The sequence below is a fragment of the Chlorocebus sabaeus genome, chromosome 24 (assembly GCF_047675955.1).
Source record: "Chlorocebus sabaeus isolate Y175 chromosome 24, mChlSab1.0.hap1, whole genome shotgun sequence".
Taxonomy (NCBI): domain Eukaryota; kingdom Metazoa; phylum Chordata; class Mammalia; order Primates; family Cercopithecidae; genus Chlorocebus; species Chlorocebus sabaeus.
The window spans coordinates 49,584,741-49,598,324 of NC_132927.1; the positions used below are offsets into that span (position 1 = coordinate 49,584,741).

Here is a 13,584-nt window from a genome sequence, read left to right on the forward strand (position 1 = left end):
GTCCACACCTGGCAGGTCATCCTTTGGGGACTCTGTTTTCTCAACTGTCAAGGACCAGAATTCCCTCTTTCCCCTCTTGCGCTATGGATAAAGGCATAGACATGTTACAAGTGATTACGTAACTTTTCTCATTAAAGATATGTAATAACACGGTTCCCCAAGATGCTCCAAGTATTTGGTAATAATTGCATGAATTGATTTTTGTTTTTAAGTCAAAACACTTCGGTAAACATTCCTGTGAAGGGAGGCCCATTCCAAGTCTGAGACAGAGTTGGAGTGCCACCAAGACCCTGCCTGGGGCCCCGCTGCTCTGCCAGCCAGCTGATGGGCTCCTTTACCCTATCTCTTCCTGGCAGTGCTCCATGGCGGTGAGAAAGAGGGTGAGGCCTCGCCACCCCGCGGAGGGCCCCCTGGCCCGCCCCAATGCTGGAGACAAGTCTGGCCCCATCTCCCCACTGGGAACTTGGCCAACCCAGATGTTCCCACAGCCCCTCCCTCCACTCCTCGCTCCCTGGACAGGGCCCATCTCCAGCGCATTTTCCTCACTCCAAGCTCCTTCCTTGCCAGATTGCTTTGCCCGAGGATTCTGGAGGATTCTGTCCCAGGCTGGGAGGGGCTGGGGGCCTGATTCTCTCGTTTCCCTGTGGTTTGGCATTCCCGAGTCTTCCCTTGCTTCTGTCGCTTTCAGAGCGAGCCCCGCCTTTGTCTGCAGACTCTGGCTCCCTGGACAGGCAAAGGGAAATGCCTGGGTCACCCTGATGCCTCTGAGCCTGGTGACAGGAGCTAATGATGGCAAATACAGACCGAGGGGCCACCTTGTCGCTGCCCGACCCTCCAGGGAACTTGAGCGCCGTCCCATTTGTGAAACTCCTGGCAGTTGCTCAATAAATGGTGAGTCAATGAAGGAGTGTAAGGGTGGCTGCGGGGTCCACGGGAGGGGATTTCCGTGCAGAATGATGTCAATAGGGCATGTGTGTGGGAATTGTGAGAACAAACATTAACCAGCTTTTGCCCCTATTTACAAGGCTGTGCTATTAAGTGCGGAGCCGAAGTCAACCAGCCTCATCCCCTCAGGAGACCTGAATTTATAAATGGTGGTCAGGATGAATCCAAACAGGATTCCTCCCACAGGTCACGATTGTGACATCTGGAGAAATGTATGGGTTTGTCCTGGGTCAATGCCACCACATGGGATACAGGGGAGATAAAGAATAGTGCGGTTGTTAATACCCCGCATTTAACCAAGAAAAGCCCCAGAGGAAGGTACTGCTTCATAAAACCAATGTCCCTTGAGCGTGTCCCTTAATATGCCACAGACACTATGCCAAGCCCATCACAGGCATTGTCTCCTGTCCTCACCCCACCCTATGGGTAGGGCCTGTTAGCCCCATTTTACAGAGGAGGAGAAGGAGCGCTCCCAGCATCTCTGCCCACAGGTACTGTCCAGGACGGGGGCACTGGACCTGTTTCTGTGGAACCGAATCTTCGTCTCAGTGGGTCTTGGGAGCGCAGTCTGACAACCTCTCTCAACTTTCTCACTAAAGCTGCTCAAGTGACAGAGAACAGAAACACTGAGGGGTGTGGACACAGTCCAAGGTGGCAGCCTCAGGTGGAGAGTTCTCTGGAGTTTTACCAAAACCAGAAGTTTTATTTCATAATGTCTGCTTTGTGTTATCTTACTGGGTAAAATACAACATAAAATGTACCATCCTAACCATTTTTGAGTGTGCATTTGGTGACATTAAGTTCCTTCGCAGTGATGTGTAGCCATCACACGCCCATCTCCAGAGCTCCTTCCTCACCACAAAACAACTCCCCCTCCCTGCCCCAGCCTCCAGCACCCCCATTCCAGCTCTGTCTCTGTGAATTTGACTACTCCAGGAACCTCACAGGAGTGGGATGACCCACTGTTCATTCTTCTGTGACCGGCTTATTTCACTTAGCGTAAAGTCCTTGAGGTTCATGCGTATTGTTGTAGACGTGTTTTAGTGTTTTAAAAAAAAAAAAAGGCCGGGCGCGGTGGCTCACACCTGTAATCCCAGCACTTTGGGAGGCCGAGGCCGGAAGATCACGAGGTCAGGAGATCGAGACCATCCTGGCTAACACAGTGAAGCTCCATCTCCACTAAAAATACAAAATATCATCCGGGCGTGGTGGTGGGCACCTGTAGTCCCAGCTACTTTGGAGGCTGAGGCAGGAGAATGGTGTGAGCCCAGGAGGTGGAGCTTGCAGTGAGCCTAGATCAAAAACAAAAAACAAAAAACAGCTGGGCACGGTGGCTCACGCTTGTAATCCCAGCACTTTGGGAGGCCAAGGCAGGCAGATCACCTGAGGTCAGGAGTTCGAGACCAGCCTGGCCAACATGCGAAACCCCATTTGTACTAAAAGTACAAAAATTAGCTGGGCATGGTGGCGGGCACCTGTAATCCTAGCTACTCAGGAGGCTGAGGCAGGAGAATCACTTGAACCTGGGAGGCGGAGGTTGCAGTGAGCCAAGATCGTGCCACTGCACTCCAGCCTGGGCAACAAGAGCAAGACTCCATCTCAAAAAAATAATAATAATAAACCATCACCAAAAATATTTGACACCACCATACACACTCCTAATCTCAAAGTTGATGTTCCCAGGAGCTGTGTCTTATTTATTCAGTGTCTTCCTGTGATCCTAAGGTCACAAGCCCTGGTGCAAGAGACACTGACCAGCCAGGCCTCAGCTCCCAGCTCTGGCCAAGCAGGACAGCCCATCAGTCTGCCTTTCAGTGCCGGTGCTGCCTGGAGGCCTGTGCTGGAGGCCCTGGTGGACACGGGTGTGTGCCGCTCCCCTTCGGAGAGTATGCCACCTCCAGCTTTCTGCTGCCTCACTTTGTTCTCAGAGTTAGGGGTGGTGGATTCCTGGGAATTTTCAATTTTTGTATTTATTTTTATTTACATCGATCTATTGTCTTTTAAAAATGAGAAAACTGCCATGCAGGAAGGTTGGCTTGCCTGAGATGTTACAGCCAATGAGTGGCAGACCCAAGACTGCCCAGGCTTCATGCCTCCCTATTCCCTGCCCCCAAGCTTGGGCCACAATCACGGCACCACCAGGCCGTGATTGCAGTAGGCCACCCCGCCCACCACATCACGCAAATGCTGCTCATCTGAATCCCATCTGCTCTGCGTTATATTGTGTTTAATGTACAAAATTTACAAAGCTCTGAAAACCGAAAGGTTTCTTATAAATTTGTCCATAATACCTGACTGAACTGCTGCGAAGCCATTTAGAGTCTTGATTATGCCCTTTAGGAGGACATTTGTGTTTTGCAGCAGAGCTATGAGTGTGTATGTGTGGTTGTTTTGCTCGTTGATTTTGATTAAAGAGGGCTTGTGGCCGGGTGCGGTGGCTCACGCCTGTAATCCCAGCACTTTGGGAGGCTAAGGCGGGTGGATCACGAGGTCAGGAGATTGAGACCATCCTGGCTAATATGGTGAAATCCCATCTCTACTAAAAATACAAAATAATTAGCCAGGCGTGGTGGCATGCGCCTATAGTCCCAGCTACTCGGGAGGCTGAGGCAGGAGAATCGCTTGAACCCCGGAGGTGGAGGTTGCAGTGAGCCAAGATCACACCATTGTACTCCAGACTGGGCAACAGAGCAAAACTCCATCTCAAAAAACAAAACAAAACAAAACAAAAGAGAGAGAGCTTCTGGCCAAGCACAGTGACTCGTGCCTGTAATCCCAGAACTTTGGGAGGCCAAGGTGGGCAGATCACCTGAGGTCAGGAGTTCGAGACCAGCCTGGCCAACATGGTGCAACCCTGTCTCTACTAAAAATACAAAAATTAGCTGAGCATGGTGACGTGTGTTTGTAATCCCAGCTACTGGGGAGGCTGAGGCGGGAGAATCGCTTGAACCCAGGAGGCAGAGGTTGCAGTGAGCCAAGATCATGAAAAGAGGGCTTCCAACCTGCTGGGAGTATTGTATAATATGCAGTTTAGTAACTGCTAAAACCTGGAAAATTCTCAATTCTGAAACACGTTTGGCCCCAAGAGTTTCTGATAAGGGATCGGGACCTAGATATATAGAATTACAGTGATATGAAAGCTGTAAAAATAAAGAGCTTAGACCCAGTTTTGCGTCTGTACATCTTTCCGTGGCATTATACTATAAAGCAGGGGTCTAGGATAACAGGTCCCCACAGAAATGAGAGCTAGAGAAGCACTGCAAAAAAAAAAGAAAAAAATTATTTCCCCTCCCTTCAGCTTCAGGGAAGTCTTGTTTTAGGATTACGAGGCGCTGGCCCACTGACCTCTGGGTTGTGTTTCCAGGTCTTTGGCCCAAGACAGGCTTTCTCTCAGTGTCTGGGCTGAGAACCATTCAGGTACAGAGGCTGAAGTCACAGGGTAGATGAGAAGTGCCCCAGGAGCATGGTAGAGGGTGAGACCAAGAGGAAAGGATCTAAACGGCTTTGACTGCTGGCCTCTGGGGCTACTAATCCAGGGCCCCTCTCCATGACAGCCCCCCGGGGACAGCACCAGGGACCACGGAGCCTGGCTCACAGGATCCGTCACAAGAGAAAAGGGACTTGCTGCCCTCTGCAACCATCCATGGGGCCACCACGTGGCCACAGGACACCAGGCTTGCCTGGGAGGCTGGGGTACCCACCTGGAGCTTCAAGGCCTGGGGACACCCTCCAGGCCTGTGCTCTTGAGCGGGCTCCACGCCTTACACTGACCTTTGTGGGGTCTAGGCCAGGAGCTGCTCTCCCCTTTGGGAAGTGAGGGTGGGTTCCTCACAGCAGCTCCCTTAGTGTCTCAACCAGCTTCTCCAAAGGAGGCCGTGGTTGGGGTCCCTGTGGTCAGAGTTTGTGTTCCCCTGTGGGCAGAGGGGACGAGAGCTCTGCCCGCTGGAGCTGCTGGCTGGGATCTAGTCAGAATCAGCATTGGAAAGCCCCTTCCTTTCCCACTGTCTTTGCTCTCCTTCCCCAGGCACTGTCCTGCCTCCACATAGCCTCTCCCACATCCCGGTGCCCTTTCCAGGATCCGAGTCAGCGTGGGCCTGATGTCACTGAGGAAACATCCCAGGAATTCCTGTTCTTTCCCTCTGGATGGCCCTCTTGTCTGCGGGAAGGGTGGGAGGAGCTATTGTGTATTTCTGCCTCAGCTTTAAGGGTAAAACTCCCCTCCAAAGGCCAGGTGGCTTCTCTCCTGACAGCCACTTGTCAGACACACTGAGCCCTGGATTCCCACTCCAGTGGTCTGGCACGGTGCTTCAAAGAGCTGACTTGGATATGGCAACGTGATGGGGAAAGGAAGGTTGAGGTGGCATCTAGAAGCACAGCACAGAGTGGAGTTTTGACCCTCGCCTTCCCGCTGTTCCCAGCATTTGAATGACTGTATTAAGGGAAGTGAATATATGTATTGGGGGGCGGGGAGAAGTTAGAGAAATAAACGCAGACAGCCTCAGATGTGGAGTGTCTTGTCTTTTTTCCTTTTGGATTCCTAGTGGGCTGTGGCATCGGTTCTGTGACTTTTATAGTAAAAATGTTTGAATACTCTGATTGTAAAATTCAGTTTAGTCTAAACTGACACACACAGCACTAGAAAGCAAGTCCCCACTAGACTGTAAACTCCCTGAGAGCAGACCTAGTGTGCTGGAGCCCACGCCTGGGAGAGGTGATTGTATCTCTTCCCAACTCCACGTCTTGGTAGATGGAAAATAGCCATGGTGGGAGCACCTACACCAAACACTGTGAGAAGGAATCCACCTGCACAGCAGTGCTGCCTCCTGCAGCGAGCTGAAGCTGAAATGGTTGCCACCACTGGACAGGTCTCTCCCAGCTTCTAGCATGGCGTAGGCACTCAGATATTTGGATGAACAACCTCCAAATGAAGGAAGAGGGAAGCAACATCCTCTAAATTCAGTTCAATGGGAGTTCAACAAATACCCTGTCCTGGTGGACATGCGTTTTCTGGGGCAACTGCCATCTGAACTTCCACCTGGGGACCCTGCCAATTCTTGTTTCTCAGGTCCTGGCCATCAGGGTACAGGCATGTTCCTGTGGGGGGTGAGTCTAAGAGGACCCTTCAGGGTTTCTTCTAGGGATGGCATGTGTCAGCATTGCCTAAAAGTGGTGGTGACACGAGTTCGGCGTGCAGCCGAAGGGCAACATAGATCCTGACTGGAATTGCTCCTAGACCACAACTAGGACATTGTCAGGGGTTCGGCCCATGCCCATGCCTGATTCTTCAGCCCTCCTTTCAATCTGCGATCTCCCAACGCCCCTCCTCTAAGCAACTCTCCTGATTAAGCTGACTCAGTCTTTTTGTGTGGTGTGCAACCAAGAACCCCGAGGGTTGGTTCAGGCCCTCTGAGGCCGAGGCCGAGATGGGACTCCATGTGTGAGAGATCTACAGGGGAGTGTCTGTGAAGTTAAACTGCAGGGAGGAGGAGGTGCAAGGGGAGCCTTCAGAACGTGGTGTGGGGCTGAGTGCAGCCACTGGAAGCTAGTCACCAGCTACACTTCTCATAGCCCCTCTCCTGAGGCAAACCTTCAGGCCTGCCACGAACCTCTGGTACGGGGTATAACATGAAAATGGATCTCTGCCCTTGCAATGTTCACAATTATGAGAGAGAAAGAGAAACAACTGTATCACTGCAGTAGTTTGAAAGTGCTAGGGCAGGCCGGGCACAGTGGCTCAAGCCTATAATCCCAGCACTTTGGGAGGCCGAGATGGGTGGATCACGAGGTCAGGAGATCGAGACCATCCTGGCTAACACGGTGAAACCCCGTCTCTACTAAAAAATACAAAAAAAAAAAACTAGCCGGGCGAGGTGGCGGGCACCTGTAGTCCCAGCTACTCGGGAGGCTGAAGCAGAAGAATGGCGAAAACCCGGGAGGCGGAGCTTGCAGTGAGCTGAGATCCGGCCACTGCACTCCAGCCCGGGCGACAGAGCGAGACTCCGTCTCAAAAAAAAAAAAAAAAAAAAAAGAGAGAAAGTGCTAGGGCAAAGCCAGTGGGAGCACAGAGGCAGATGTACAGGGAGGCTTCCTGGAGAAGGTGAATCCTGGGAGCCTGGAGGCTCTTGGCATTTTGCCCTCTTTCTTCTCTCCAGCCTTCCATCCCAACCCACCACACAAAGAGATCTGGCCACTTCTTTCTTAGCCTCATCCTTAGATCTACAATCTGCAGAGATGATGAAAATGTAGAGAACTAAGGATACACATAGGGGAAGCATGGGACAGAGAAATTTAACAAAAAATTTTTTAGAGACAGGGTCTCCCTCTGCTGCCCAGGCTGGAGTTCAGTGATGCAATCATAGCTCACTGCAGCCTCGACATCCCAGGCTCAATTGATCTTTCTGCCTCAGCCTCCCAAGTAGCTTGGCCAGCATTCCCCAACCTTTTTGGCACCAGGGACAAGTTTTATGGTAGAGAATTTTTTCAGATCTGGGGGCGGGGTGGGATGGTTTCAGGATGAAACTGTTACAGTCTAAAGCCTCATTCTGTTCAGATCATCAGGCATTAGATTCTCATAAGGAGCACACAAACTAGAAGCCTTCCATGAGTAGGTCACAATAGGGTTCATGCTCCTGTGGAAAATCTAATGCTGCCACTGATCTGACAGGAGGCGGAGCTCAGGCGGTAATGCTTGCTCACCTCCTGCTGTGTGCCCGTTCCTAACAGGCCATGGACAGGTACCCGTCCGCGGCCTGGGGATTGGTGACCCCTAGCTTGGACTGCAGGCAACTGCCACCATATACCTGGCTAATTAAAAAAACATTGTAGAGATGGGGGGTCTCACTGTGTTGCCCTGGCTAGTTATGAACTCCTGGACTTAAGCAATCCTCCCTCCTCAGCCTCTCAAAGTGTTAGGATTCCAGGCATGAGCCACTGCGCCCAGATCAGAACTTTTATTCAGCATCTAGTAGGAATTTTATGGAAGTAGGAAGTTCCCCACTCCACCACCTGCTGTATGAGTCTCAAGTGAGCAAGCTGTGGCTTAAGGAGGTGACCTGACCTGCCCAAGTGCACATACAATGAGAAGCAGAGCAGCCTTCCAGTGTAGGTCTGCCTCCACCCCAGGCTTCCCCAAACCCCCAAGGCAAGGGGGTCTCAGGTGCAGCCAGTGAGTGGCACAGGGCCAGTGCAGAGGGGACTTGACAATGGGAAGGAAGGTCTTACACTTTTTCCTGGACTATTCTTTCTAAACCACCCTATTGTAATGGATCAGTTCTGTTCACCACATCTCTGTGAGGTAGGCAGAGGAGAAATGAGGCTTAAAGAGAAATTCCTGCCCGAGCCAGTAATTGGTAGGGCCTGGCTGGTGGGTCTAAGACAGCCCCTTACCACTGCGTGTGGGTTCTGCCTCCCAACCTCAGGGTCCTCTTTGCAGCTGGGGTGAGGTGTAAGTAATCACAGCCCTGGGTGTCTGAGAAGAAAGGATCATAGGAAAAGCAGGGACACAGCAGGAAAGTGAGCTCCTTGGGCCTCAGATTCCTCCACCCTGCAGCGGGAGAAGCATTTTCCTCCCACTTGACAGAGGACCTTTGACCAAGCTCAGAAAAGTCCCAGCTGGTGGGGGCAGGGAGTGGGGCTTGTTGAATGGAAGAAGTGCTTTTCCTTTTTAGAGAGGCTGCATGATTCCACTCCCCTTTCTCTGCCAAGCTTTATCTTTGCTTAAGAATTCACACAACTCTCCAGGGGCCCTGCTACAGCTGCTGCTCCTCCTGTCTTCATTGATAGGTAAGAAATGCGCCTGATTTAAACTGATTTAAACTGGCCATGTTTTAATAAGCATTTTGTCCAAACAGGGAGCTGCAGGAATCGGGGGGCTGAAGCGGGGCTGAGCTTCCCACTGGTGACTTCTCTTTGCCCAAATGAGGCCAAGGGAGAAGCAGCAGGGCCAGCAAGGGGCTGAAGGCAGAAGACCGTGGGGAAGGGGATCAGCCTTCGCCACCCCCCCAACCACTCCCCAACTTCCCCCCAACCTCCCTCGTGCCCAGGACCAGTTTCCAAAGATGACTGAATTCCAGTTTCAAAAAAGGAATGGCAGGCAAAGAGTGTCTTGGTTGTGAAAAAGGACAACCAGGAAAACAAATTAAGTTGATCACATGTTGAGCCCCTGCCTTGATGCTAATGAGTGCCCTGGCACAGGAGGTCGGGCTGCATGGCAGGCCCTGACCTCCAAGATTCACAGCTGAGCAAACCACAGCAACAGGGACAGAAACCAAGGGGGCAGGACATGCACCCCATCGGCCTGGTGTGGTGTGGAGATGGCTTCGAACGCAGGTGACATGCTGGGCACGGTGGCACTTTGAGAGGCCACGGTGGGAAGACTGCTTGAGCTCAGGGGTTCGAGACCAGGTTGGGCAAAATGGCGAGACTTGTTTCTATTTAAAAAAAGAAGGCTGGGCGTGATGGCTGATGTCTGTAATCCCAGCACTTTGGGAGGCTGAGGTGGGCGGATCACCTGAAGTCACGAGTTGGAGACCAGTCTGGCCAACATAGTGAAACCCTGTCTTTACTAAAAATACAAAAATATTAGCTGGGCGTGGTGGCGGGCGACTGTAGTCCCAGCTGCTCAGGAGGCTGAGGCGGGAGAATGGCGTGAACTCGGGAGGCGGAGCTTGCAGTGAGCCCAGATAGCACCACTGCACTCCAGCCTGGGCGACAGAGCAAGACTTCGTCTCAAAAAAAAAAAAAAAAAAGGGGTGGGAGGAAAGTAGAAAGAGAAAGAAAGGGAGGGAGGAAAGTAGAAAGAAAAGAGGAAGGAAGGGAGGGAGGGAGGGAAAGAAAGAAGAAAGGAAGGAAAGGGACATTTGACCAAGGTTTTGAGGGCTGAATAGGGGTTTGAGAGGTAGAGGGGATTGGGAGAATGCATGCTGAGTGAGAAAAGGTGCTGGGAGATAGGTAACAGCAGTGTGTGTGGAGAAACTCAGTTGTGGCTTAAGAACAGGGTCGAGGGGTGGAGGAGAAGGAAGTGGCTGGGCACAGGGGTGCGTTGTGTGTAGGGTCGGCATGAAGAGGAGCGGATAGGGCAAAGCTAGAAGGGTTGGGCAAGGGGAAATGGGATTGGAGAGGTGACTGGCGCTGACCCAAGACAGGACAGACAGGGTGACCAGAGTGAAGGATGAGCCAAGCCTTGGCACAGACCCAAGCGGGTGGAGGCCCCGGGCAACACCAGTCACCACGAGGGCCTCTCCTAAGGGCTCTGTCCTCCCACGGGGATTGGAGGTGGGTAAGGGAGACCGGGCGGGGTGGAGGATGAGGCCAGGCAGCGGCGGAGAGAGAAAGTCCCACCCCTGCGGGCGTTCCTTGCCGGCCGGCCGACCTCGCAGGCTTGGGCCTGGGCGGGCACCGACGGAGCGGCCTTGGGTGCAGCCTCCCGGCGCCCGCGAAGACAGGTAGGGAGGCGGAGGGACTGGAAGCCCGCGGGCGACCAGACGCGGGGGCGGCGCACCCTGGGGCTTCTGTAGGAATTTGCTTGCCTGGCTCACGGCGACTGGAGTGTCGGAGAAAGTGGGGGTCCGCAGAGGAGACCCCGCCTCGGCTCGCTCTCCCGAGGTGGGCGCAGGGACATCGCGCGGCACCGCGCGCCTCCGGCCAGGAGGGAAGGCAATGCCGGGAGCCGGGGAGCTGGTGCGGGGCGGTCCCGGCGCCCACCCTCCCACCCAATGGGACCTTCCTTCATGCGGACGCCGCTCCGGGCGCGTGGTGAAGGCGAGGCCCTGGAGACTGCGCGCCCCTCCCGGGAGGTGCCACTGGGCGGCGGGCCTGGAGCGTCCGGGAGCCCCTGCGGCTGCCGGCACCTGCGCGGCCATCCGGGGCCTCCCGTGGGAACCGCGCCTCGCCGCCTCGGGGGTGCGCGGCAAGTTCCTGGGGTGGGGACGCGGGTGCCTGGTCAGGGCGGGACCGATGCAGAGGAGGGCCGTGCGCGGGGACCACGGGGACGGGCGTCTGCGGACTGCGGCGGTCCCCGAGTCGGCTGGGGACCGTGCAGGGGGAGGTTCGGTCGGCGGCCACCCGCCTTCCCGCCCTCTGCGCCCTTGTGTGCCGGCCGCCGCCTGCGGCCCTAGCCCAAGGCAGACGCATTCCCCAGGAACATCACGTTGAGGGCGCCCACCCTGCGTGCCCGGGACCACCTGGCCCTTGCCCTCGGGCGGCAGGAGAGGTCGAGGTTCCACGGCCCTCGGAGCAGCTCCGTGACCAGACCCCGGAGTGGTCTTGGAGTCGAAGGGGTTGTTTGCCACCAAATGAACCGAAAAAACTGAACTTTTCAGACTTTGGAATGGCAGATACAGGCTTGGAGTTCAGTGCAATTGCAGTGGAGGCGGTGGTGTTCTGAGTAATTACAAGTAAAATTCTTCTTTCCCCGTCTTTACCTCAGCCTCGCCCGCCCTAGCAGGCCTAGCCTAGCCCTAGCAGGGGGCTCCTGCTCTGGGAACTGCCCCCGACAGAGCAGAGGCAGGGCCCCGGCAGCAACTCCCCTCCCTCACCCTCCAACCCCAGGAATCTCGAACTTGACCACAAGAATAATGACTCGATGACTCACTGTGCCAAATTAACGAGTGTGCACATTGTTCAATGTGCCAGGTTACATTTCTGCTGAACTTGGCTTCTGTATACTCTCTTTTATCCTTGTAAGCAGAAGTCATTTTATACCTTAAATTAGAACATTGGTAGAATTACAGATTTTAAAGTTCAAATCTACACACTGGTACTTGTTTTAATGTTTTGCACTGAATGGCGCACATTGCTTATGCCATTCTGCGATACAGCAACATGTATGTACACATACACACCGGACAGTGTGTATACAGACTGCACACCTGCACCAACTAGTACACACCAGACTGCACATAGACCCGCCCTGCACACTGCACATGCACATTCCATGCACACACACATCCAACCACAGAAACTCCACACACACTGCACTGCACACTGCCCTGAGCACACACTACACTGTACTGCACACTACACTGCACCTTCAGGGCGCACACGCTGCACCACACACTGCACGGCGCACACGCTGCACCACACACTGCACTGTACACATGATGCACCACACACTGCACGGCGCACACGCTGCACCACACACTGCACTGTACACACGCTGCACCACACACTGCACTGCACACACGCTGCACCACACACTGCACGGCGCACACGCTGCACCACACACTGCACGGCACACACGCTGCACCACACACTGCACTGTACACATGCTGCACCACACACTGCACGGCGCACACGCTGCACCACACACTGCATGGCGCACACGCTGCACCACACACTGCACTGTACACACGATGCACCACACACTGCACTGTACACACGCTGCACCACACACTGCACTGTACACACGATGCACCACACACTGCACGGCGCACACACTGCACGGCACACGCTGCACCACACACTGCATGGTGCACACGCTGCACCACACACTGCACTTTACACACGATGCACCACACACTGCACGGCGCACACGCTGCACCACACACTGCACTGTACACACGATGCACCACACACTGCACTGTACACACGCTGCACCACACACTGCACTGTACACACGATGCACCACACACTGCACGGCGCACACGCTGCACCACACACTGCACTGTACACACGATGCACCACACACTGCACGGCGCACACGCTGCACCACACACTGCACTGTACACACGCTGCACCACACACTGCACGGCACACACGCTGCACCACACACTGCACTGTACACATGCTGCACCACACACTGCACGGCACACACGCTGCACCACACACTGCACTGTACACACGATGCACCACACACTGCACTGTACACACGATGCACCACACACTGCATGGCGCACATGCTGCACCACACTGCACTGTACACACGATGCACCACACACTGCACAGCACACACGCTGCACCACACACTGCACGGCGCACACACTGCACCACACACTGCACTGTACACACGATGCACCACACACTGCATGGTGCACACGCTGCACCACACACTGCACTGTACACACGCTGCACCACACACTGCACGGCGCACACGCTGCACCACACACTGCACGGCGCACACGCTGCACCACACACTGCACTGTACACACGATGCACCACACACTGCACTGTACACACGCTGCACCACACACTGCACTGTACACACGATGCAGCACACACTGCACGGCACACGCTGCACCACACACTGCATGGTGCACACGCTGCACCACACACTGCACTTTACACACGATGCACCACACACTGCACGGCGCACACGCTGCACCACACACTGCACTGTACACACGATGCACCACACACTGCACTGTACACACGCTGCACCACACACTGCACTGTACACACGATGCACCACACACTGCACGGCGCACACGCTGCACCACACACTGCACTGTACACACGATGCACCACACACTGCACGGCGCACACGCTGCACCACACACTGCACTGTACACACGATGCACCACACACTGCACGGCGCACACGCTGCACCACACACTGCACTGTACACATGCTGCACCACACACTGCACGGCACACACGCTGCACCACACACTGCACTGTACACACGATGCACCACACACTGCAC

The 13,584-nt window shown here is 54.3% G+C and overlaps 1 protein-coding gene across 2 annotated transcripts in view; it reads left to right on the top strand.

Annotated features, from left to right (window-relative positions):
• Positions 1 to 9,782: 9,782 nt before the first annotated feature.
• Positions 9,783 to 13,584, top strand: part of PAPLN (papilin, proteoglycan like sulfated glycoprotein) — a 39,679-nt gene continuing 35,877 nt past the window's right edge. For both annotated transcript variants that reach the window (XM_037984219.2, XM_037984217.2), the window contains exon 1: positions 9,783 to 10,388. The gene's annotated coding sequence lies outside the window, so the exon portion shown is untranslated. The remainder of the gene's footprint in view (positions 10,389 to 13,584) is intronic.